At 41.8% G+C, this 24,356-nt stretch overlaps 1 protein-coding gene across 1 annotated transcript in view; it reads left to right on the forward strand.

The window, feature by feature from the left end:
• ARHGAP35 (Rho GTPase activating protein 35) overlaps positions 1 to 24,356 on the forward strand; it is a 121,794-nt gene that overhangs the window by 19,122 nt on the left and 78,316 nt on the right. The window lies entirely within an intron of this gene.

Here is a 24,356-nt window from a genome sequence, read left to right on the forward strand (position 1 = left end):
GGCTGAATAACATGACTCAGGTAGCAAGAGGATTAAGGGCCCTTGTGATGGGTGGTAAGATGTTGCAAGTGGTAAAGCCATCACCTCTGTCTTCAATTTCCCTTCATGTCAGTGTGACCTCTAAAAAACAAAATGGCTGGTGAATTTGTATCGCCTCTAGTTAGATGTGGCTAGAAATGTGGATTCTAAGCAGAGGCTATGAACTGAGGGTCTGTGATCCTTAAGGGAGTGGGTTGAGGGAGTATCCATGATGCTCTGAAGAGTATGTGCTACATGTTGGTGGTTTATTTTTTGTGGGGAAAGGATCTGTAGCTTTCATTAAATTCTCAAAGGAATCCATGACCCAAAAAAGATTAGAACCACTGGTTTAGAGTAACACTGAGACCCATGGCCTCATTTTGTCTTCCCTTTATTTCACCGTTTTAAATTAGGCACTGCATTTTGTTTTTCTGTGATACTTGGAGGAGTTCTTGTTGCAAGTAATTATACTGTTGAATATCTAAGGGAGAATTGTGTAAAATGTTCTTTTTTGAGGGGAAGCTTGGCATTGTGGCTCTTAAGCTTTCATCTGTTCTTATTGTTTAATAAAAAACATCTTCATATTTAAAATAATAATCACTGCTTTCCAAGGTCCAAGTAGCTGAGCAGTGGTCACATAAAGATGAGGATGACTAGGTCCTGGCCCTAAATAAGTAGGCTTTTGGTGATACACAACATAAGTACTCAGAAATGGTAGCTAGTAGTCCTATGGGAACAACTATCATGTTGTATCATGGCTGTAGTCTTGGAGGATGTACAGGGTAGAAACACGGGAAAGATTATTTAAACTTTATGTTTTAGTGAAATTTTACTGTTCACTTATCTCATTACCTCATAGGTATATTGCAAAACTTTGCATGTGAGGGTGTAACAGATTAGGTGCTTAAGGCCATTGCCAAGCTGGAGAGGTCCAGTTGGAAACCATGAAGCTCAGGCTGTGACACATGGAACTCTTTTTTTTTTTTTTTTTAAAGATTTTATTTATTTATTTGAGAGAGAGAGAATGAGAGATAGAGAGCACGAGAGGGAAGAGGGTCAGAGGGAGAAGCAGACTCCCCGCCGAGCAGGGAGCCTGATGTGGGACTCGATCCCAGGACTCCAGGATCATGACCTGGGCCGAAAGCAGTTGCTTAACCAACTGAGCCACCCAGGCTCCCGACACATGGAACTCTTAAAGACTGTTGGTGCCACCCCCACCCCCACCCCCCGGTCAGGAGTATAGGGTTCTCTTTGAGGGCAAATAAATACTTAGCAAGTATTTATTGGGCACCCAGAGGGTGTGTAATTCTGGGCTGGACCCTTGGACTTCATTGTTTACTTACTAGGAGATGGCAGTATCTTTTGATCTCTCCCACTAATCAATATGGTGACAAGGTCACCTCTGCTGGGAGGCAGTATAGCTAGGCTTTGAAAGTCACAATGCCAGAGTTCCAAACCCAGCTGTACCATTTTCCAGCTAGGTTGCCTTGAGTCAGGTCAGGGTTGACCCCTCTGAACTTCAGTTTCCTTAGGCGTAAACAGGGATATAACTATTTGTCGCATATAGGACTTTAACATTATTTACTACATGTCCACTGCTTTGCAGAGGGCCTGTCACATAGTAGAGCCTAATAAATGGAAGCTGTATTGTCAGTAGTGGGCAAGAATTAAAAATCTTGGAGAAATTCCCTCATTTTATGTATTCACAAAGGGTAATTACTGTGTCACTCAGAAGAAAGAGAATTCTGTGCTTATGGGAATGGGGAAATTGGGTACTCCTAATTACTATTGGGTAGTAGAAATAGTAACTGAGTCTTTTTTTTTTTTTTGCCTGTCGTATAATTTTTGCTAGCGCAAAGGTTCTTAATCTGGGGTTCCTGAATTTTTTGTGTAAGTGCATTTTTCTGAGGGAGAGGGTCCAAATTTTCATCAGTTTGTGAAAGGGATCCTAACTGGTAAAAGGTTACTTGGTTAATTGAGCCATTGGGTGGGTGTAGAGCCACAGTTGTTACCCTTGATCCTGAAATTGTCCATAATAAGATACTGCCAAGGAAACTTTTCCAAATAAAAAGAACATAATAAGGATATAGGGTGAATACTTCAAATCATTTGTGTGCTTTTTCCCCCCCTTTGGCAAAGAGGACATGGGACCAGTCGGAAAGAGAGGTGTCAGGAGGGAGTGAGAAACTGCTTGTGGAATGGCATGGCAGCTTCTTGTCCTCAAGTTCAGCTCTTTCCACAGGTTGATTCCAAATCATCACTTGGCCTCCTCATCCTGCACCATGTCTTCCAGTCAGATGCACCACTTGTTTCTCCTGAACACGCTCCTGTGACAGGTTCTGTCAGCTCACGTTGGTCCCTCTGCTGAGACTGTCCCTTCTCCCATAATTTGCAGGTCCAGGTCTCCCTCCTGATACTGCCTATCTTAATTATCATCAACCTGTAAATCCCTTAGAGCACTGACGCTCATTCAGCTTTATCCTCCACGGGCACTGTCCTTTGTACAGAGTACGCACTGCCTGTATGCATATTATAGGGGCATATTATTATACATAATAGAGGGTTGTGGAACAAAAGTGAAGATTGATGAATAAGAAGGAACTAAATGCCTGCTTACAGGAGGAAAAGTGTGCAGGTTAAATTTATGGAAAACATGGGGCGCCTGGGTGGCTCAGTCATTAAGCTTCTGCCTTGGACTCAGGTCATGATCCCAGGGTCCTGGGATCGAGCCCCACATCGGGCTCCCTGCTCAGCGGGAAGCCTGCTTCTCCCTCTCCCACTCCCCCTGCTTGTGTTCCCTCTCTCGCTGTGTCTCTGTGTCAAATAAATAAATAAAATCTTTAAAAAGATTTATGGAAAACATAAAAAATGATGAGATGCCAGTGTGAGTTCTGAGAGAGAGTTTGGGAAACCCTTTTATAGCCTCAGTGACATCCTGGTTAGGGGGAAGAACCCACCCTGACTTAGGAAATAGGAATGTGGGGTACAGGTGGCCAGCATTATGGTCCTGGCTGTGCCATAGTACTTCTGGACTGGGTTATCTTCTCTGCAAAGTGGGTTGGGCTTTTTTCTTTTTTTTCTAAGATTTTATTTTTAAGTACTCTCTCCACCCAACGTGGGACTCCAACTCAACCCCGAGATCAAGAGTCACACACTCCACCAACTGAGCCAGCCAGGTGCCCCTGGATTGGACTTTTTGAACATGTAGTAGAGGTGTTGATGAGCATCTACCATGTACCAGGTACTCTTCCGGGCCTTGAGAATACAATAGGGAACAACCGGACAAGACCCCCTGCTTCTTTTCTAGCGCAGTGTATTGGGTGGGATGTTAGTCCCTTTACCAGCATGAAAATTCTGTGATCTGGACAGTGGGCACCAGCCTCTGCTTGGGATTGTTGTGAAGATTAAATGAGAAAGCACTTTGAAGATTATAAAGTGCTCTTCTGTTATTTATTATGAGTACTGCCCCCACCCTACCTTTGACCTATAATTTAAGCAGATTAAAAATATTTAAAATGTGTACCAAGGTCACTGCCAGCATTTTTACATTATCCAATCCTCAGTGAGGTTTTCATAGCATATTGTAAGCAAATAAGCGTAGGAAGATTGGGTTTTTTTGCACCAATAGAGGAAGTATGATCTGGGGTTTAGGTAGATTCAGGGACTTAATTCCTTCCATTATAAGTGAATCCCTTAAATAGGATTGGGATATAGATTTGTAATACTGTCTTCCCAACTGAGAATGTATGAGGAGAGCACATTTACTTACAAATACCTTTGAAGTGTTTCTGTATTGGGTTTGTGTCTGCCCTTCTGTTGAATTCTTCCTATTTTTTTTTAAAGATTTTATTTATTTATTCATGAGAGACAGAGAGAGAGAGAGAGAGAAGCAGAGGGAGAAGCAGGCTCCCAAGGAGCAGGGAGCCTGATGTGGGACTCGATCCCAGGACCCTGGGATCATGACCTGAGCCGAAGGCAGACGCTTAACCATCTGAGCCACCCAGGCGCCCGAGTTCTTCCTATTTTTTAAAAAGATTTCAGATTGGGCTCTTAAATTTTTACATACAGTTTCACATTGGTGAAGATTGCATGTTGGGAAAAACCAAACTTCTCTACTGATTTGGGCTTTTTTTGATCATAAAGTCAGGATGTGGTTGTTTTCCATGTGCTTCCATTTTTTATTAGGCTGAATTTTTTTAATTTCTAAAAATTTTTTAGAAGTTTTAATTCATTTTTTTTAAGTAGGCCCACTGTGGGACTTGAACTCACGACCCTAAGATCAAGAGTCTCATGCTGTACCGACTGAGCCAGCCAGGCCCCCCAGGTTAAGTATTTTTAGATACAACTCCCTTGCCCTTCAGATTTGTCCCCAGCACCCTCAAAACAAAGAGCAAATGATGCAATTAGGATGCAATCTGTTGCCTGTGGATTTCAAGGAAAATTATTTCCACACAACTCAGAAGCTCATGGACAAAGTCAGGCTTCCTTTTAGATATGGTGAATTTATCAAAAATGACCTGATGAAGTGAGATTCTTACCTTGAGGTTAGAGATTTTGAGTGTGAAACAGTGATGTGAAATTTCTAAGGCAGCTTTGATTTATGAATAAAATGTTACTTCTGATCATTCTTTGGGCTATTATGATTTTTTCTTTGAAACTTTAAATGGAATTGACTTTGTTTACACTGTATCCTGGTGTTTTTCACTTTTGGTGAAAGAAAAGTCAGGGACAGGTCTTTTCCTCTGTGTGCTGTGTTCCATTTTACTCTACTGTTTGTGAGTTCTTGAGATTGAGATAAAAGATGAATTTTCACCTACCCACTGATTTTTAGTATAGGCATTTTAATTCCTTTAGGGGCGCCTGAGTGGCTCAGTCAGTTAGGTATCTGCCCTTGGCTCAGGTTATGGTCCCGGGGTCCTGGGGTTGAGCCCTGCATCAGGCCTTCTGCACAGTGGGGAACCTGCTTCTCCCTCTCCCTCTGCCTGCAGCTCCCCCTGCTTGTGCTCTCCTGCTCTCTCTGTCAAATAAATAAATAAAATATTTTTAAAAATTGAGACTTTTCTTCCCAAAGTATTTAATTTTATGATTGTCCTTATGAGGGGCCAACCCTCACAGGATTTATATGAACATTGCCATATGATCTGTATGAAAGATAGAGTTTTTCTGGAGCCTTGAAAGAGTATTTCCAGAATAGTGAAGTCACGTAATTACTTCTTTGGTGATTTTTCAGGCATACTTTCTGTGTGAGTAGAAATGAATTTTTGCGATGGGATGAGGAAAAAAAAAACGAAGTTAAGGTTTAGGGCAAAAACTTACCATGTCTTGTAAGACCCTTCCATGGTTTGAGAAATGAAGAAAGGTAACTTGTACGTTACAATTTAATGCTCAGACCCCGGAAGCTATGTTGATTCTCAATTGCAGATTATACTGAAGTTTAAAGACAACCATTTTCCATTAAGTGTCACTGGAAATGGTCTTTGTGTTTCAGACTATGGCAGACATTCTGTTTCTCTCGTGAGTCTTGGGTGACATCACTGTTCCCATTGAGGAGACAACACATTGAATCCTTCTGACCATGAATGAGGCATGTAATCTCTAGGTCTCAGTGTTCTTATCTAGGGAATGAAGGGGATACCTGTCCTTGCCAGGTAGGTTTCACAAGTTGGTAGGCAAAGTATGTAATAGTACTTTGAGCAACATAAGGTACTCACACATCACTGTGGGGAGTATATTATTCAAGTTTTGCCTCTAGGTAAAAAAGAGCCTGCCTCCCTCACAGTGGAAAGCTCTGCTAATAGAGTAAGTGGATTCTAGCATTCGTAGCTTCGATTTTTCTCGAGAAAGCTGAAGCTGCATGGCTTTTGTCCCTCCTGTCTTTGCAGCAGTGCAGTGTTGGGGTTAAACCAGGTGCGCAGGCTTCAGAAGCAGGCAGCAAGGGTCACACAAAGCTGGGTGATCTAGAATGAGTCACTTCACCTCTCTGAGCCTGTTTTCTCATCTGTAAGATGGGGGTTGTAATAGTACCTGCTGCGTTGGCTTATTGTGAAAAATGAAATGAAACCACCTGCATATTGTTTATTCTGTGCTGTGCCTGGCTAGTGAGTATTTGCTGGTATAAAAGAGAGATGCGAAAACTGGTGGTGTCTGCATGTGTGTGTGCGTAAAGCCAGTTCTAGGGCATCTTCTGTTCCTTCCCCTTCCCCACTTACTGTGTCGGGAGAAGACTCACACTGGCATACTGCTCTTGCTCTGACTGGCCTTTTCTTTCCCACCTGCCCCCAAGATGGCCCTCAGGAGATGGTGCATAACCAATGAACCCGAAGCCCCTCATTATGAAGCATTGGCTTAAGTATCAAATAATAAGATTGTCTATGGTAATTGATAGATTTATTTTCATATATTCCAATTTGTTGAGAGCTGATTATCTGTGAAGCATTCAGTAAATCCCATTTTATCAGAACTTTTCATTTGCCAGTCTCTGAAAGGAATTTATTGTGCCTAATACTTAGAAAATGCTTGAATTGGGTTGTAGGGTATGGTTTCCTATGGTAAAGTTGTTCGAAGTAATAACGGAACAGGCTGGAAATGTTCTAGTATGTATCTGTTAGGCATGTTGGTAAATGAAGTATGAAAATGACAACAGTTGATGGCTCAGTTCTGGAAATCTGCAGAAGTCAAGCTGCTTTTGTGCTCTTATTGGGGTTTATATCTTTTCTAAGGTTTACATTTCATGAAACATTTTTTTGTTAATGGAAAGCTGGAGCAGCAGATGATGTGATGAAGGGCGGTCGGTATGGTGTTTTTTGTTTTTTGTTTTTAAAGATTTTATTTATTTATTTGACAGAGAGACACAGCGAGAGAGGGAACACAAGCAGGGGGAGTGGGAGAGGGAGAAGCAGGCTTCCTGCTGAGCAGGGAGCCCGACGTGGGGCTTGATCCCAGGACCCTGGGATCACGACCCGAGCCTAAGGCAGACGCTCAACGACTGAGCCACCCAGGCGCCCCCATAGATATGGTTTTAATAGTTGTTAGCCTCCGGAGTTAGGAGTTTTTTACTTAACCTTTAAAAAAATTTACATCCTCCAACACTTCTCCTTATCTTGGTTCCAGTGTTCTCCTAACATTGGAAAATGAATTTAAGACAAGACTTAAGAGATGTCTACATGATCTCTGAGCAGGTTGGAAACACAGATACTTTCAGGAGCCAGGGGTTTACATCAGCCCCAGATTGACTCAGTTGTTCATCTTTCTGAGAAAGGTAAACTGTATTCTGGGCAGTTTTGTGTAATGGGGTTTTCACGCTAGATCTTTAACCAAAAAAAAAAATGGAGGCCTTCCTCAAAAGTATAGAGCTAGCCTTTATAGGTTCTGGGGTGGCTTTGTCAAGGAAGAGTTGAAAATCCCTGCCCCTGCCCCAAATCCCTGGAATTCCTCTGTCTCCTCCTTAGTGGCTGCATTTCAGGACTGATAAAGATTCAGAATTTTTTTGTTCAGGGCTTTGGATGAGATTTGTTTTCAAGTTGCTTTTTAGAACTAGACTGCTTGGCCTTCATCCCCCAATCTCGATGAATTCCAAAGCGTTATAGCAGTCACCAGTCAGACACCACATCCCTAAGAAGTACCTCCTGTGTGTGAGGTGCTGGGGAGACAGAAGGAAACGCTTGGAGGGTTCTCCCTATTCTGTAGAAACTCGGTTAGTCAAAGAGAGATGCGATATTGACTTCCTTTTGAAAAAAATACAGCTAAACTATACTATCTATAGCTGAATGTACAGTGAAACTAGCATCTTAATCTTTAGATCTCAGAAAGTACATTGTAATATACCCAGGGAGATATGTTGTAGGATTTTGTTGTGTGAGATTTTTTTTCTTAATTGGTAGTCTTCTTTTGCCATTTTATATTTCCTTTTCCATCATAGTTGATGCGGCTGTTTTTATTTCCTCATCATCTGCTGTTTGTTGTGTCATTTATTGCCTAATCAGGAAAGTGGAAACTCCACTCTAGATACTTGAAGCCAAGTGGGATTTAAATGCAAGGGGTTTGTTCCAGGAGTGTTGGAAGGGCGGGAGGAGCAAAAGGAGGAAAAGAGGGGGTGTGTGGAGAAGCAAAAAGGAGAAGGGGGTTGTTACCCAAAGATCAGGAAGCTAGCTGGCTGCCTCTGGGCTGGATCCGTCAGAGTCTAGAGCTGCTGACTTGCTGCTGCTGTTGGAGCCGTATTGCCGCAGTTCAGCAGGAACCCAAGAGCCAGCATTCGGCCGACGGTGGTGCCAGAACCTGTGGTGTGTGCAGTTGCCTACAGTCCCCCACAGTTGCTTTGCTGCTGCAGACACACCAGAAGCAGGAAAAGAGTGTTGTATCCCTCTTCCTGCAATCTAGTCTCCAGCCTTTGGCAGAACCTAAGTGAAAGCCAGCTGGCGAAGGAGTCTGGGAAATGTAGTGCAGGCTTTCAGTTCTGGTGCTACAGAGAAGAGTATACAGATGTGGCCAAATGAATGCTGTAACTGCTTGGAGATGGTGAATTTGTCATAGTGGGGATGGCAGAGAAGGCATTATTTTAAACTGATAACATTCAGAAAGGGGATAAGCATAATGGTATTCCAGATAAGGGGTGTACCTGGTGTAGAGGTTTGGAAACGGGAATGCACAAGGCATGTTCAGGGAACAGTTGATCTGGAGCGTGGAGTTCTTGTTGAGGGACAGTTGGAAATAAGGTTGAAAAGGTAGGTTGGAGTCAAATTGGGGTAGGAATGTTGAGACAAAAACTGTATTAAAATTAACACAGGACAGTACACACTGCTTGGACCTGGGAGAGACCAGTGAGGAAACTCCCCATAGTCCAGGTTTTGCGAGAAAAGGGCACGACCAAGGCTGTGGTAATGAAGTTGGAGGGGAACAGTCCATCCGAGATAAGCTTTTTACTAGCACAACTGTCAGTGGTTTGGGACACGCCACTGGAGTAAATAATGAATTCTGGTTTTCTGCATAATTTTAATGTCTTGATTACTTTATATCTTTGAAGGTCCTTGCTTTCACTTTTTATGCTTTTACCTCTTTCTGGGATGATGCCTTGGTAAGATGCATGTTATTATTAGGATATCTCTTGAAGTGGCACTAAATTCACTTTGATCATAAACTGTATTAGTAAATTTGAAACCTGTATAATGTCTGCAGGGGCCTTGATAACTTGAGGTAACACTTATTACTTGTGGATGCCTTTTTAGCTTTTGTTTTTTTTGGAGGGGTTTTTTGTTTGTTTGTTTTTTGGGTTTTGGGGGGGGGCTTTTTTCTTTAGACACCGATTGACTTACTCATTTAGCAGATAATTATTGGGCCAGGTACTAGGTTCAGTGCTGAGGTTGGATAGAGAGCAGAGTAGATAAGACATTAGATCCTTATCTTCTTGGAGTTAAAAACTTAACAATAAACACATGAAAAGAAAACTCTTACTCCAGATTCCCACCTTATTAACTCCTTCACTTTTTTTTGTTTTCTGATTGTCTGTTTCCCCTTGCTAGAGTGTGAGCAAGGATCTTTGTCTCTTCATTGCTGTATCCCGGGTGTAGGGCAGTGCCTGGCGCAATTGTAGGTAATTTACAAAACCAGTAATTTTTTTGTTGAATGGTTGAATGAGAACGAATGAATGGGGCATCCAGGGAACTGAAGGAAGGCCACAGTCTAGTGAGAGTCTAGTGAGAAAAAGGTAGAATGATGGAGATGAGATCACATTTTGGGATGTGTAAGAATTTGGAGTTTTAGTAGAAGGGCAGAGGGAAGCTTTGAGGGGTTGTTTTAAGCAGGGGATTGACAAGATCAGATCTGTACTTTAAAAGATAATTTGCTGGGGGCGCCTGGGTGATTCAGTCGTTAAGCGTCTTCCTTCGGCTCTGGTCGTGATCCTGGGGTCCTGGGATGGAACCCCGCATCGGGCTCCCTGCTCCGTGGGAGGCCTGCTTCTCCCTCTTCCACTCCCCCTGCTTGTGTTCCTGCTCTTGCTGTCTCTCTCTCACTGTCAAATAAATAAAAAATCTTTAAAAAAAGAAAAAGATAATTTGCTAAGCAAGCATAGATGTGGAAAGGAGCACTTGAGCTGTGAGGATCCAGGTGATCTAACTTCCCTGGCAGCAGATATAGTCTCTCTCAGCTGTTGAATTTGATTGTCTGTTCCAAGGGTAGGGATTGATTGTTATCAGTCTGATTATAATTGCGTGCACTTAGATTATCATTAGCCCCAAGAGACCTACCTGTCTCCCTGAAGAACATCATTGTGCAGTGATCCTGCTGACGGATGAAAGCTGTCAAGATAACTTGGCTGTGAGATGCCATTTAGCTAGTTTGTATCCATGTGTGCCTCCCTGCCACCCCCCTGCAAGATTTAATGACCTAGTTAGGGAGAAAGTCCAGGCCTCTTGGCTTCTCTCCAAGTGTTCTACCACTAAAATGTTAGTATTACCTTTCTCAGAATTCTTCTGAATCATTTGCTGGCACTGTAAGTGGCCTTTTAAACTTTGATTTTGCCACTTTTCAGACTGCTTGTACTAGTACTTTTCACTGTAGGAATTTGAGTTGCTTTGGTTACTTGAAGAAGGCCTTTTCACTTGCCTTTGCTTTTTAAAAATGGGAGTAGCCTGTGATAGGAATGTTACTGGCTCTTGATATGTTAGTTGGCAAAGTTGTAGAGGCAGCCCTTAATAAAGGTCACTTCGGAAGAATATTAGTTGGTTACTTACCATTCTTGGCATTCTTGTGGAATGATACAGGTTTATGGCCTTTTTATTAAGTTCTTAAATCGAATGGTCTTTAATTAGAAGCAAGCACATATAAAACTTAGTGACTCCAGACAACACTGGCCTTACTGTATTAGATTATAGAGTGAGGTTTGCACCCGTAGGAATATGGGTTTTGGAGGGGGAGTGGAGCACGGGTGTGAGAAGGCTGTATCGGACACATTCCAGTTCCATCCATGCCATCTGCTCGTTGCAACCTTAACAGTGTGGAATGTGGACGTACAGCTTTCAAGCTCAGTTGCCTTTTGATTGCTCCTGACTAGGCTTTTACCTCTCATGAGATTTAACTGGTTGGATTGGGCTTTCTGTTACATAGTCAGTATGAAAAATGGAGTCAGTAGCCTAAGTTTTGAACTCATGAAATTATAAGATTTGACAAGCCATGATACATAGATTTTAATTGCTGTCTTTGAAATGGCCCACTCCAATATATTAAATGAGACAATGGAGGAATATATAAATTCAGGGACTGACAAGTTAACACAAAACAACCCTCCCCTTTCCAAAAAAAAAGGCAGCAGCAGCAGTGAGACAACCCCCACCTTATTGTGTATGATTCTTCACTGGGCAAAAGGGCTCAGGGAAGTGTGTATCATCTCTTCATCCAAATGTAACCCAGGATGTTCCTGATGGAGAAGACTGAAAAGAAGGGTTGGTGGTTTGGATAGGGTACTTTGGTGCAAATAACTTCTATAAGTTTACAGGCTGACACCTGCACTCTTTTTTTTTTTTAAGATTTTATTTATTTGACAGAGAGAGACACAGCGAGAGAGGGAGCACAAGCAGGCGGAGTGGGGGAGGGAGAAGCGGGCTTCCTGCGGAGCAGGGAGCCCGAAGCGGGGCTCAATCCCAGGACCCTGGGATCATGACCTGAGCCGAAGGCAGACGCTTAATGACTGAGCCACCCAGGCACCCCTGACACCTGCACTCTTGAGGGGATTTGATTGCCAGAGGGATTGTCCTTGTATGGACAGCAAAATTAAGCCCCTTTATACAGTGGGTTCTCTGAACAGAAAGTCAAAATAACAGATGGATACAGGAGCAGGTGAGTGGTCTGAGGAATTGGGAAGAGGTGCACAGAGTGAAGGAGTTGAGTTGAATCGTGTTCATACATCACCAGACCTTCTCTTCCTCTTGCAGATGGTAGTAGTCACATTAGCCAAGTGATAAAAATTTTCATTTAAGATTTTAACATAGTCGATGCGGTGGGTAGTCAAGATCAGTCTGCTGATAAGGTTTTATAATGGTGGGGTACTTCTCTATTCCGTTCTTTCTAATGTGAATTAGAAGTCAGGAATAGCTATTTGTTGTACTTTGATTTTATGACGTTTCAAAAGAATGTACCTGCAGTATGTTCTCAGGACCATGTGTAACCTGGGGAGTAGGAAGTGAGGTCATTGAGGGAGACACTGCATGGGTTTATGATGGGATGAAATAGGGCGGGCATTCTGTGTGTATGTAACTGAGAAAGGTATGCTGTTACCTAACAGTGTATTTTTGAGAATTTTAACTCAGAGACATGGTTTTCTGAACAGCATCCAAATACATGAGGTCAAGGTGATTTCCTCCAGTAGGACCGCTGTCATGGAAGAGTAGACTGGGCCTGTTTTCCTTCTAAGTCTGAGGGCTAAAGTAGTGATAAGAGGTGACTCATTGATCTTCATGAAAATTACTGGCTAAGGACTTTCACGGAATGGTGGTTGATAAGGAAGAGCTAGTTACTATTCTGGTCTGTTATCTAAGGGAAAATCACGAAGCTAGCATTTTATAGAAAATGCCATTTATTAAATTCCTTAGATGATCACAAGTGTTTTCTTAGTTATTTTTGGACTCCCCAACAGGACATGTTACTTTTATAGTTTGAAATTTATCTTGAAGTAATGGATGGTAGATCGGTCCTATATAGAACATGTAGCAGAAGCTCCTGAAAATATGCATATGGGGAGGGGTGGAGATTGTAGCTGTAATCCATGGTACTAGGTGACTGTTCTTCCTTGTCTCCTTCCTAGTTTGATTTTCAAGATCTTGATTAATCTTATCTCATGCCCGAGGGTGGTCTGTAGAAACCACTCTGGGCTGGGGCTGGGGGTGGGAGGGACACCTTGCGTAGCACACAGGTGTGACCGCGGCTTCTGTGACTTCCTTCCTTTCTCCTCCTCAGCTTCCGCATCTGTCACCTGAAAGCGTTGGCTGCCAGTTTCCCCAGCTCTGCCTTCAAGGGGCTTTCATAGATCAGTTCATCTAGAAGTCCTTTTGTTGTTAATCCCCAAGAAGAATCTTAGGAATTTTTTTTCAAATGGGCCAGTTTTCTTCGGATTTTGCTGCTTATTTATCTGCCCTTTCCCTTTGGCAAACTCCCTTGACAGTGAGACACAGGGTCATCGGTTTAAGTATGGGAAGGAAATTATGGCCTTGAGCACAGTCAGAAAGAATCTGGCTCTCAGGCGCTTCCTGTGAGCCACCACTAAATTACAAAGACCGGGCCCTGACAAGGCTTTGCAAAGGGCCATCTTACACCACCACTGTGTCAGCGTTTCCATCATGAGCAGTTGTTTTTCACAGTGCTTATTATGACCAGGTTTGAAGTGGCCTTTACATGGGAAGCATTTACCCGCTGGGTGGGGGTAAAACAACAGACTGAGTATGGAGGAAGGGTGAGCGTGTATGGATTGCTCTCAGAATTTCCCCTTTTCAACCCAGACCTGACCATGCCATTCTTGCCCAGAATCCTGGGGCTTCCTCAGGATGAAGTCCAGACTCTCCTTAGTGTGACAGTGCCCTCAACAGATTTGCCCCTGGCCTCTCCCGCCGTACATGCCTATGTCCTCCGTTCTTATGTCCTCTGGCCAGCACGGCATAATAGAGTAGGAAGACAGACCTGGGGGGCAAAGGGTTGGGACGGTGTCAGGAGACCTGGGTTGTAGACCGGGCTCCCTCTCTCACTAAGTTGTTTCTTTTTTCCTGATCTCAGTAGTAACTAATCTGGATGAGTTTCCTGAATGAGAGGAAGAGAAGAAAGGGTTTGGGGGACACAGATCAGGAGGTTCTTTTTGACTCTCTTGTCTCTTGGCAAAATCTTGGGAATCAAACCACCAAGTGTCTGATCATTAATGGCTTTAAGACTCATGAAGTTTTTTGAGCTTTTATAAAAGCCCATAGACTGCCATAGAACTTAAAAAGAATTTTTTTTTGAATTTTTTTTTTTATGTGGGATCCCAACATATAAAACAGATCAAATTGACTTGCTCTGTTTTAAGGCTGAAAGGTCTGATGTGTCACCTGTTCAGCCTTCTCCATAGCCCTGAAGAACTGCCAGTTACATCCCGGGCCCCCTAGGGCACTGCTTCTCAGCATTTCCTCTGGCTTGCTACAGTGAGGATTAGAGTCACCTGTTTGACATGATGCCAGGCAGAGGCCTAGTGTAAAAGGGGGAGAGTGTATTGCCGTGGTTGCTCGTAGTGGTTGAGAGAGGGTCGTGTTCAAATCCCAGCTTATTTGCTATTTCGGTGTACTCTTGCTTCTTCATTTCTCTGATTTGTGCGTATTATATGATTTGTGTGCTTTTAAGAAACTGTAGAGAAAAGTGTATAAAGCATGCACAGTATGAACAATTAATGAAGTGACTACCGTGAGCAACCCAAGTTAAGAAATAGAAGTTCTACTTGTATCGTTTTTCCACCGTATCTCCTTGAGTAGCCTCAAAGTAGGGAATTGAAATATGCTTTTCAAATACTGAAAAGTATTAGTATTTGAATAGGAAATAATATTTTTCTTAATAACTTTTTGTTATTAAGTGCCTACATGTAACATCTTTTCATTCAGAAAATCCAGTTTGTTTTACACATACTGACTCAAATATTCATCTCTTCTAGAAGACAGGGATAAACACCTCAGTGTAGCAGATTTTCAAATACGATTGAGCTGATTCCAGGTTCTTTTGCATGTTCTTTCTTGTTCTTTCTTGTGTTAATTTTTTTCATCTTTCTCAGACCCTTTTTTTTTTTTAACCTTCATTTGAAATAAGGCAAGTGTGTAAGTAAATGTGGAGACCAGAAAGTGGAAAAGATGGATGGGAGTATTGATTTTGCTAGTGTGAGTCCTAAGTTCTTTAACCTGTGGATCCAAATTATGCGTTATTAATATTTGCTGGATTTAGAAGTTGGTTTTGTTTCTTCTGTTTCTTTGTGAACACTGTCCTTATCATTAATACAGGTTTATTAGGTAAAATAAAAAACCACTCTTTTTTTAAAAAGTTTATGCATGTGGCATGACTTTTATTACTTACAATAGCCTGTTTTAGGACTGGCAGTTTATAGAATAATGCAAATGAGTAACGAGGAATAATTAGAAATAATGGCCTGAAATCCTCATGTCATCTTAGAATGCCATCAGGAGAATAGAATGGTAAGGCTTACTGTGGACTTGAAAAAAGCTGACCTATTTCCCCCAATTGACAGAAATGCCTGTTTCTTCAGCACTGTCCTCTGTTTGCAAGGCACATTTGGCTGGACAGTGCCTCCATTCTTACATATTCAGAGAAATGTTTATGGAGAACATTGTTTTAAAAAAGTTTTCTGCTGAGAAGTTTTAAAAGAAAAACCGAAACACCTGAAGAGATCATAAGTGCTCAGAAGCAACTGTTGAAGTAATTTTATAGGTTTTCTTTACCATTTCAAAAACAGTATAAAATTGATTTGAATACCAGGATATTCAAAGGTAAGACTTGGCTGTATTTTTGTTTCTTGGTTTGTTAAGAATCTGCACTGACCGTATTAATGGTAAATAGGCTGTGATCCCGAGGCTTATTGGAGTGCATTGGCCTTGGTTTTGCATTTCCTTTGGCTTGGATTATTTTTACAGTTTATCAGAAATCCTCTTTGTTGTTGTTGGTTTTCTTAGTATAGGTAACCCAGAGGAATCTTGCTGCATCAGTGAGAAAGATTTCTCAGCCTTAGGTTTTGTCTTTGTTTATAGTTGCTTTGATCAGATAGCTTGATTAGAACTCCAGAGCTACCTGGTAGAAACCTGCTGAGGATAAAGTTTAAGGAAGTGCTTTTGCTGAAAGCAGCCCCCTTCGTTCACCAGGGGAATCTGATTTCATCCTGTGAATAACTTGGCTTAGAAATTTTATTTCTTTGGGACCTTCTTGTAGAGTTCTGTACACCTCAAAGCATGAGAACTGTGTCAGGATGAAAAATGGGCTGCTTGCTTTATTCAGTGTGGGCCGGCTAGGATGGTAAGGTAGCAGCATAGTTCTGTTTTTTTTTTAATCCTGGAATTCAGAGGTGCTTTTACCAGGGCTTGGAGAGAAAACGAATCGAGAGGAACAGGAAGAGACATTTGCAAAAATTACAAATGGAATGGCGGAGAATCTTTCGTAGCTGCTCTTTTAAAAGTTAACTTTAGGCCAGATTATTTTAAAAACAGACATCTAAGATATAAGTGCTTTAAATTGGCTTTTGATTTTTCTCATTGGACTCTCTGGAGAGTGCTGTCCATTCGGTTTGCACAGGGTATAGTGAGAGCTGAATGCCCATACATACCCAGTGTCTAAGAATAGCCTATCTGTTGCATGAGATTACATGTTTCAAGACCAGATGGTTAAACACTTAAATCAGTCTTTCCAAAGATCCAGATGACCCATTTCAGAGATTTCCTGTACCCAGAGCCCTGGGGATGTAGCGAGATTCATTCCCCGACTATGAGGAAATCCTCCCTCCTACATTAAAACAAGAGTAGGTGTGTGTACCCTGTGCTAGTGGGAGCAACCTCCAGTGCTATTCTGGGCAAATATTTGCTCTTTGCTTCCTTTATAAATCTATATTTTTCTGCCCCCTTCCCCATTTTGTTATTTGAATTTGCATTGGACTGAATAGAAATAAAATTTGCCATATTCAAATGGAGTTTTCTTTTGTTAGATGATCCACTCCTTAGCTGGTGTTAGTTTACTGGATAAGTTAAAAAGTAGTGGTGTTACTGACAGTAAGTAACATTGGTGGGATCAAAGATAGTGGTCATACTAGATTCTCACAAGTGACAATACAGTCTCCTGGGGCTCCTGGGTGGCTCAGTCATTAAGCATCTGCCTTCGTCTCCCGTCATGATCCTAGGGTCCTGGGATCAAGCCCCTCATCGGGCTCCCTGCTCCGCAGGAAGCCTGCTTCTCCCTCTCCCACTCCCCCTGCTTGTGTTCCCTCTCTCGCTATGGGTCTGTCAAATAAATAAATAAAATCTTAAGAAAAAAAAAAAAGAAAATACAGTCTGCTCATAGTCTGAGCCCTGGCTGCCCCTCCATTTTTCTACCTCCCATGCATGAAAATTATTCCAGTCATTCAGTCTTAGTGCTTTTCCATTTTGGTCACCATTATTCTTACCCTTTCTCGTCTTTACAACGCCTGGGTCGTCTCCCAAGCCCTGCCAGTCTTCTGTGTACCAATTCAAATTTCACTTCTGCTCTGATACCTTCCCTTAGCCACTCTAGACCTGAATGATCTCCTCGTCCTTTCTCTGGAAACCAGGGAATGGTCTATGCCCTTGATTGTCGTATGGCTTAGTTTTTCTTTTTTGTAAGTAAAAATGTTTTATCTGAGGTAAATGATAAGATTCTCATCAGCAAGGACAGTGCTCTGTTTCTTCTTTGTTTCTTTGCATTGTCTTAGCTCTATAAATAAGTTGATGGATAGTTCAGTTCTCAGGTCTAAAGATTAGAGACTAAAGTAATAAAAAAATGGTTAACCCCTCTGAAATATTATGAAAGAAGGAGAGAATTTAGCTGCTCTGTCACTAGGGCCAAGAAGTGGCTACCTTTCTCTTGTATTCAGTATCAGAGGCTGTGTTGTGCTTGTTGAGTTTGATGTAGTCATTTCATAAGACACTCCTCATGTGGTAATGAGATGAGCAGAATTAAGGGCATTGTTTCACATTCCAACAGAAATCACAGAGGAAATGAAGATTTCCTCTATGTCAGTCAGGTTCATAAAGGTTACGTTTTCTATGTGTAGCTAAATAACCCTGACACATCATTTGTGTACATCACTAACTTTAAGGTTGTAAGTTTATCTGGATTTCACAGATAAATGAATTTGTTGAATAAGAACCTTGGACTTCACTTCCAATTTTTCTTCTCTGATTTATCTAAAGCTTTTCTTTATTTTCTTTCTTTCCAAAGTGGGGGCTTGAACTCATGACGCTGAGATGAAGAGTCGGATGCTTAACCAACTGAGCCACCCAGGCACCCTTGTGTAAAGCTTTTAAAGGAAAAACAAAAACCTTCTGAAAATTCACTCTAACGTTTATTATTATAAAAATGGAAACATTTGGGTTTTTAAAGACTATCTTAGGTTTTTAAAATAATTTTATTTCATCATAAGTGTGTACTTTTTTTAAAGATTTTATTTATTTATTTGACAGAGAGTGGGGGAGAACGCGTGCACAAGCAGGGGAAACAGCAGGCAGAGGGAGAAGCAGGCTCCCCGCTGAGCAAGGAGCCCAATGTGGGGCTTGAGCCCAGGACCCTGAGATCATGACTTGAGCTGAAGGCAGCTGCTTAACCACCTGAGCCACCCAGGCGCCCCTCTTTTTTTTTTTTTTTTTTTTTAAGATTTACTTATTTATTTGAGAGGGAGAGAGAGAGCACAAGTGGGAGGGGCAGAGGGAGAGGGAGAAAGAATCTCTGGCAGACTCCATGCTGAATGCAGAGCTCAATGTGGGGCTCAATCGCATGACCCTGATATCATGACCTGAGCCACAACCAAGAGTTGGATGCTCAGGGCGTCTGGGTGGCTCAGTTGGTTAAGGGTCTGCCTTGGGCTCAGGTTGTGTTACTGGGGTCCTGGGATCGAGCCCCACGTCAGGCTCCCTGCTTGGCAGGGAACCTGCTTCTCCTTCTCCCTCTTACCCTCCCCCTGCTAGTGCTCTCTCTCTCTGTCCCTCTATCTCAAATAAATAAAAATCTAAAAAAAAGAAAAAAAAAGAGTTGGATGCTGAACCGACCGAGCCACTCAGGTGCCCGTAGAAGTGTGTACTCTTTAATCCCCATCCCCTATTTCCCCTATCCCCCACCCTCTTCCTCTCTGGTAACCATCAGTTCATTTTCTAGTTAAAAGACTGTTCTTGTTTCTCTCTCTCTTTTTTTCCTTTGCCCTTTTGTTTCTTAAATTCCACATATGAGTGAGATCATATGGTATTTGTCTTTCTCTGGCTGACTTATTTTGCTTAGCATTATACTCTCTAGGTCTATCCATGTTGTTGCAAATGGCAAGATTTCATTCTTTTTTTATGGCTGAATAATATTCCATTGTATATCTATACCACATCTTTATCCATTCAGCTATTGATGGACACTTGGACTGTTTCCATAATTTCGCTATTGTAAATAATGCTTACACGGGTGCATGTATCCCTTGAATTTGTGTTTGTTTTGTTTTTTATTTTTCGGGTAAATATCCAGTAGTGTGAGTCCTAGATTATAGGGTAGTTTTCTGTGTTTAATTTTTTGAGGAACCTCAGTACTGTTTTCCACAGTGGCTGCACCATTTTGCATTCGCACCACCAGTGCACGAGGGTTTCTTTTTCTCCACATCCTCACCAACACTTGTTTCTTGTGTTTTTGATTTTAGCCATTCTGACAGGTATGAGGTGATATCTCACTGTAGTTTTGAAAGACTATCTTGTTCAAGTTCAGTGGTTCAGTAGACTGTAGATTTGTGTTTTCTTCTTTTTTTAAAGATTATTTGAGAGAGCGAGAATGAGAGAGGGAGCACATGAGAGGGGGAAGGGTCAGAGGGAGAAGCAGACTCCCTGCTGAGGAGGGAGCCCGATGTGGGACTCGATTCGGGGACTCCAGGATCATGACCTGAGCTGAAGGCTTTCGCTTAACCGACTGAGCCACCCAGGCGCCCCTTGTGTTTTCTTCTTACTGGAGCTTTTACATTCCATCCTTGGTTCGTTTGGAAAAATCTCTTCCTCTAGAAAATTCTCCTTTTGGAGTCTGTCTTACAGGGAAAATGTTTCCCAGTTAGATCCCCTCCTTTTGCTCTTCCTCTCTCCTGTGGATAGGAGTCTTATCATATATTTACTTAATGCAGACATTTTAACCAGCTGCTGATGGTAATTCATAGCTTTGAAAACTCATTCAGAAATTTAAGGTGTTGAGAAGTATGAGGTATTAAGGAGGTTTAGAAAATGCTCTTTGCTTTGTTAGTTACAGTGCATATTTCCATTCTCTTCCTCTATTGGGATTAAGAAAAATTATGGTAACAAGTATTTTACTTCCTTTTTGCTAGCGGCTCCCTATGAAATTATTTCCTTACTTTATTATTATATAATATTATAGTATTGCTAGTTTGGCGGTATTCTGTACATGGTTGTTTGAAACTAAATGCGTTTTCAGAATTTGTTGGCTATTCTCGGAGGTAGAGACAGTAGTTTTGGCTATGGGTGGTAGATCTGTGTCTTACGGGACATTCCAGATCACAAAGCCCAGAAACCAGAAACATTTCCTCTTGGGATTGTGGGGGTGGGGTGGGAGGGTGAGACACACTGATAGAGCTGTTGACAGTATGAACTTTAGCAGTCATAGTAATGCTGGATCACAGTGGCATTTCTGTGTCCTATGAAATGTGTACTATCTTGGGAATGTTGCCGCTTCTTGCCCTGGGTTTTGTAGAGGTGTTAAAAAAGAAAACACCCTCCTACCTTCCAGTTGAGCCACTCTTTAGGGAGCTGGTATGGTGGTTAAGCAAGTCAAATAAACATGGAAGCCTGGTGACAAGTTCTGAAAAAGCTCTCAGTTGTTGGCATTATGTTGTAGTAAGTGTAGCATATATTTGTAACAAAGAACTGAAAATATTCCTGAAGTATTTTCTTTTCTGAAGGAGTTCACTTGTGGTGTAAAACTACTAAATGTTGGGGTTTAGTTTTTCTAATAAAACTAGCTCTGTAAAGCTCAAAGATAAAAGTAGTTACTGTTTAAAGAATCCTTTTCCTCCTCCACTGTAACTCTTCAATTTTAAAAGGATTAATATTGGCAAATTATCAGAATGGACATTCAGATTTTGCTGTTTAAATAGCTTGGTTGCCCACTAAGAACACCGGTTCCTGTCAGATTTAAACTAAAGATACCACGGGGGCGCCTGGGTGGCTCAGTTGGTTAAGCGACTGCCTTCGGCTCAGGTCATGATCCTGGAGTCCCGGATCGAGTCCCACATCGGGCTCTCTGCTCAGCGGGGAGTCTGCTTCTCCCTCTGACCCTCTCCCCTTTCATGCTCTCTCTCTCTCTCTCTCTCATTCTCTCTCTCAAATAAAATCTTAAATAAATAAATAAAGATACCACAAAGTCTTGAACATGCCTTGTCTTCTACTTTCTCTTTCTTTGTGGCCTTAAGATCATTAAATTTAGTGACTCAGCTAATTTTTTTTTTTATCCACCTCTTAGAAAAGTTGAACGTGTTTGTGACCAAGCACTTAGGGTTATTTCCTTTAAATCAAGTGTTTGCAGCATTTTTAGATTATAACAGTCTTTGTTTACCGTGTAATTCAGTCCAATTGAGGAACTAGTAAAACTGCATTATCCAGACATCAAAGACAGGCACGTAAGAAGAGTGTACTTATACCAGGGAACTGTGATTAGGTTTCTAACAAGTGGAAAGTTACCAGGTGTCCCCAAATTAACCATTTCCATGCCAGCTAATTCTCTTTTTTGGTAGCTTTTTTAGTTCAGTCAGTTAGCGTTCTGGGTTTAAAATATCAGTTCCATTCTTGAGAGTTGAGAGTGCTGCTTTCTTCTCTTCAGCACCCTTTAGACTGCTGAGACTTTGACTTGAATGGGCTACCCGGAACATCATGCATTTAAAAAACTGAGTGGGGTGGGAGGTGGGTACCTGGGTGGCTCAGTCAGTTAAATGTCTGCTTTTGGCTCAGGTCATGATCCTGGGGTCCTGGGATTGAGCCCCACATCAGTCTCCCTGCTCAGCGGGGAGTCTGCTTCTCCCTCTGTCCTCCCCACTGCTTGTGCGCTCTCTCTCTCTCTTTCTCGCAAATAAATAAATGAAATCTTTTGAAAAATACTTTTAAAAACTGGGGAAACAAGGGGTTGAGTGGAGAATACATTTTAGCTTAGTTCAGAGTTGAGCTGCTGTCTTTATTCCTTGATTTTGAAGAGCAGGTTGGTGTTTTGTTTTCCTGAGATTTCTGTGAAGAGATAGATTATTTGGCCCACTTTATAGAGAAGAGGTGGGACAATCTGCCAGCTGCGTGCAGCAGACACTGGAAGTGGGACCCGTGTCACCAAGCTGTATTTCAAGATTGGTCAAGTAGGTGGCCTTGAGTCCTGCCAAACCCTGGGTTGGGGAATTGATAGAGAAGGGCTCTGTTGTGGGAGCACCCTTGACTTTAACTTCCATCAACATTCCTATCTGAGGCTCTGTTAAACCTGGGTCTCCTCAGGGGCTGAAACAAAATTGTGTATGTGTACTACAAGTAATGTGCAAAAACACTTTGATTTTGTATAAATCTTTGCTATTTGGGTATTTCAAAGGATGTGTGTAAGCATCTTACAATTTTACCTAAGTAAGCAATCACCTAGGGAAGTGGAGGTTGGGGAAGGTTTGTTTTTTTTTTCTTTCCCACAGATGGCTGCTTGTTCCCTGCTGAAGTCTGGAACTTGGCTTCTTTAGGAGCACACCATTATAATCATTGAGATTTCTCTTTTGAAAATGGTCAAACAATTTTTACATATCACATCTAGCCACATTTTGTTGCCATAGAGGGTTTGGCTTTCTGGGTCATCAGAGGAAGATATGGATGTTTGGGAAAGGTCTGTGACCTTTTGAGGTTATCATCATAGGGGACAACTTTCTTCTTCCATTCGTCTCCCCCGTCATCTTAGAATAATGTGTGAGGGTCTGACTTCCTTTGGCTTTTCTTAGGAGACAGGCCTCACAAAAACATACTAAGGTTGTAGAAACGCTGAGTTCCTACCAGGCGTGACTGAGATTCAAAAGAAAATTGTTCTTTATTTTGAATTCTCAGTTATTGCAGGAGACTGTTCATTTGGCTACAGGATCGGCAATTGCATGGTCATATTTGCATGTGTGAGTAGACGGCAGTGCAGTATAAACAGTATTTGCCAGAAGACCACTTATGTAGAGACAGCCAAAGCCTACGTATTTTACTTGTGTCAGCCAAGAAGCTATTGTAAGACATTATCATAGCATTTCATTACTTCAGCCCTTTAAACTTTAGGTCCTTTATTTTTTTTTAATTTTATTTATTTATTTGAGATAGTGAGCAAGAGAGAGAAAGAGAGAGAGAACGAGCAGGGGAGGGGTAAAGAGAGAGGGGAGAAGCACACTCCCCACCAAGCAGGGAGCCTAACTCGGGGCTCGATCCCAGGACTCCTGGATCATGACCTGAGCAAAAGGCAGACACTTAACTGACTGAGCCACTCAGGCGCCCCAAACTTTAGGTCCTTTAAGGCGCCACTTTTCAGCCATATTCTGTGGTCCCCCTAGCCTTTGGGAAAGAATCCAAACTCTTTGAAAGTGGCTTAATCTGATATCTCTGTACTTGCCAACACATCTCACCCACTCCCCCCCCCCTCCCTTGAAGGACCATGCTTTCTTCTGCAGAGAGGAGTCTCCATGTTTCCTTCCCCTACTTCAGGTTTCTCCTAAGATGGAACTTCCTCCATAAAGGCTTTCCTCAATCAAAAGGCTGGATTTGGGGACTCTTTAATATGCTCTCGTAGATACTCATTCCTTCAGTTAATATTTGTGTCAAGCACTGTGTCATAGGCTGAAGATACAGAAGAAAAGAAGGAAGGGGTGGGCTTTGTCCTCACAGAGCTTATGTTCTTGTCAGGGAAACTACTCCATACTCACACCTTTTTTAGAAAAGCTTTTGATTTGGAAATAATCACAAATTTATAGAAAGTTGCAAAAATTAAAATAGCACAAAGGACGATCTTGTCCAGATTTACCTATTGTTAACTTTTTACCTCATTTGCGTTCTTTCTCTCAATATATATACATGTTTTTTTCTGGATCAGTCACATACATTATGGCCTCCCCCCCCCCCGCCAGTACTTCAGTGTGTATTTCATAAGGGTAGGGCTATTCACTCACATGGTGTAGTTATTGACTTCCTAAATTTACATTAATAAAATACTTTTATCTAATACTCTGTACATAGTCCAGTGTTGTTAATTGTTAGTAATGTCCTGTATTTCCCATTCTGGTGCAGAATTCATTTTAGGGTCAGATAATTGCATTTACTTATGATGTCTCTTTAGGTTCTTTTGATCTGGAATGTTTACATAGCCATTCTTTGTTATGACCATGATAATTTTTTGAAAAGTACAGAGTGTGCACTACTTCTCCACCCCACCCCCATAATAGAATCTTGCTCATTTTTGGTTTATCTTATGTTTCCTTGTGATCAGGTTGAGGTAATGCATTCTAGGCCATTACACTGCATAGTAATGTATCCTTCCGTTCCTCTTTAGGAATGTACCCCCCCATAGTAATGGGGGGATACCATGGTATCCTTCCGTTC

The sequence above is a fragment of the Eumetopias jubatus genome, unplaced genomic scaffold, assembly GCF_037043125.1.
Source record: "Eumetopias jubatus isolate StellerSeaLion01/CBP00866 unplaced genomic scaffold, mEumJub1_p1.0 scaffold_10, whole genome shotgun sequence".
Classification (NCBI taxonomy): Eukaryota; Metazoa; Chordata; class Mammalia; order Carnivora; family Otariidae; genus Eumetopias; species Eumetopias jubatus.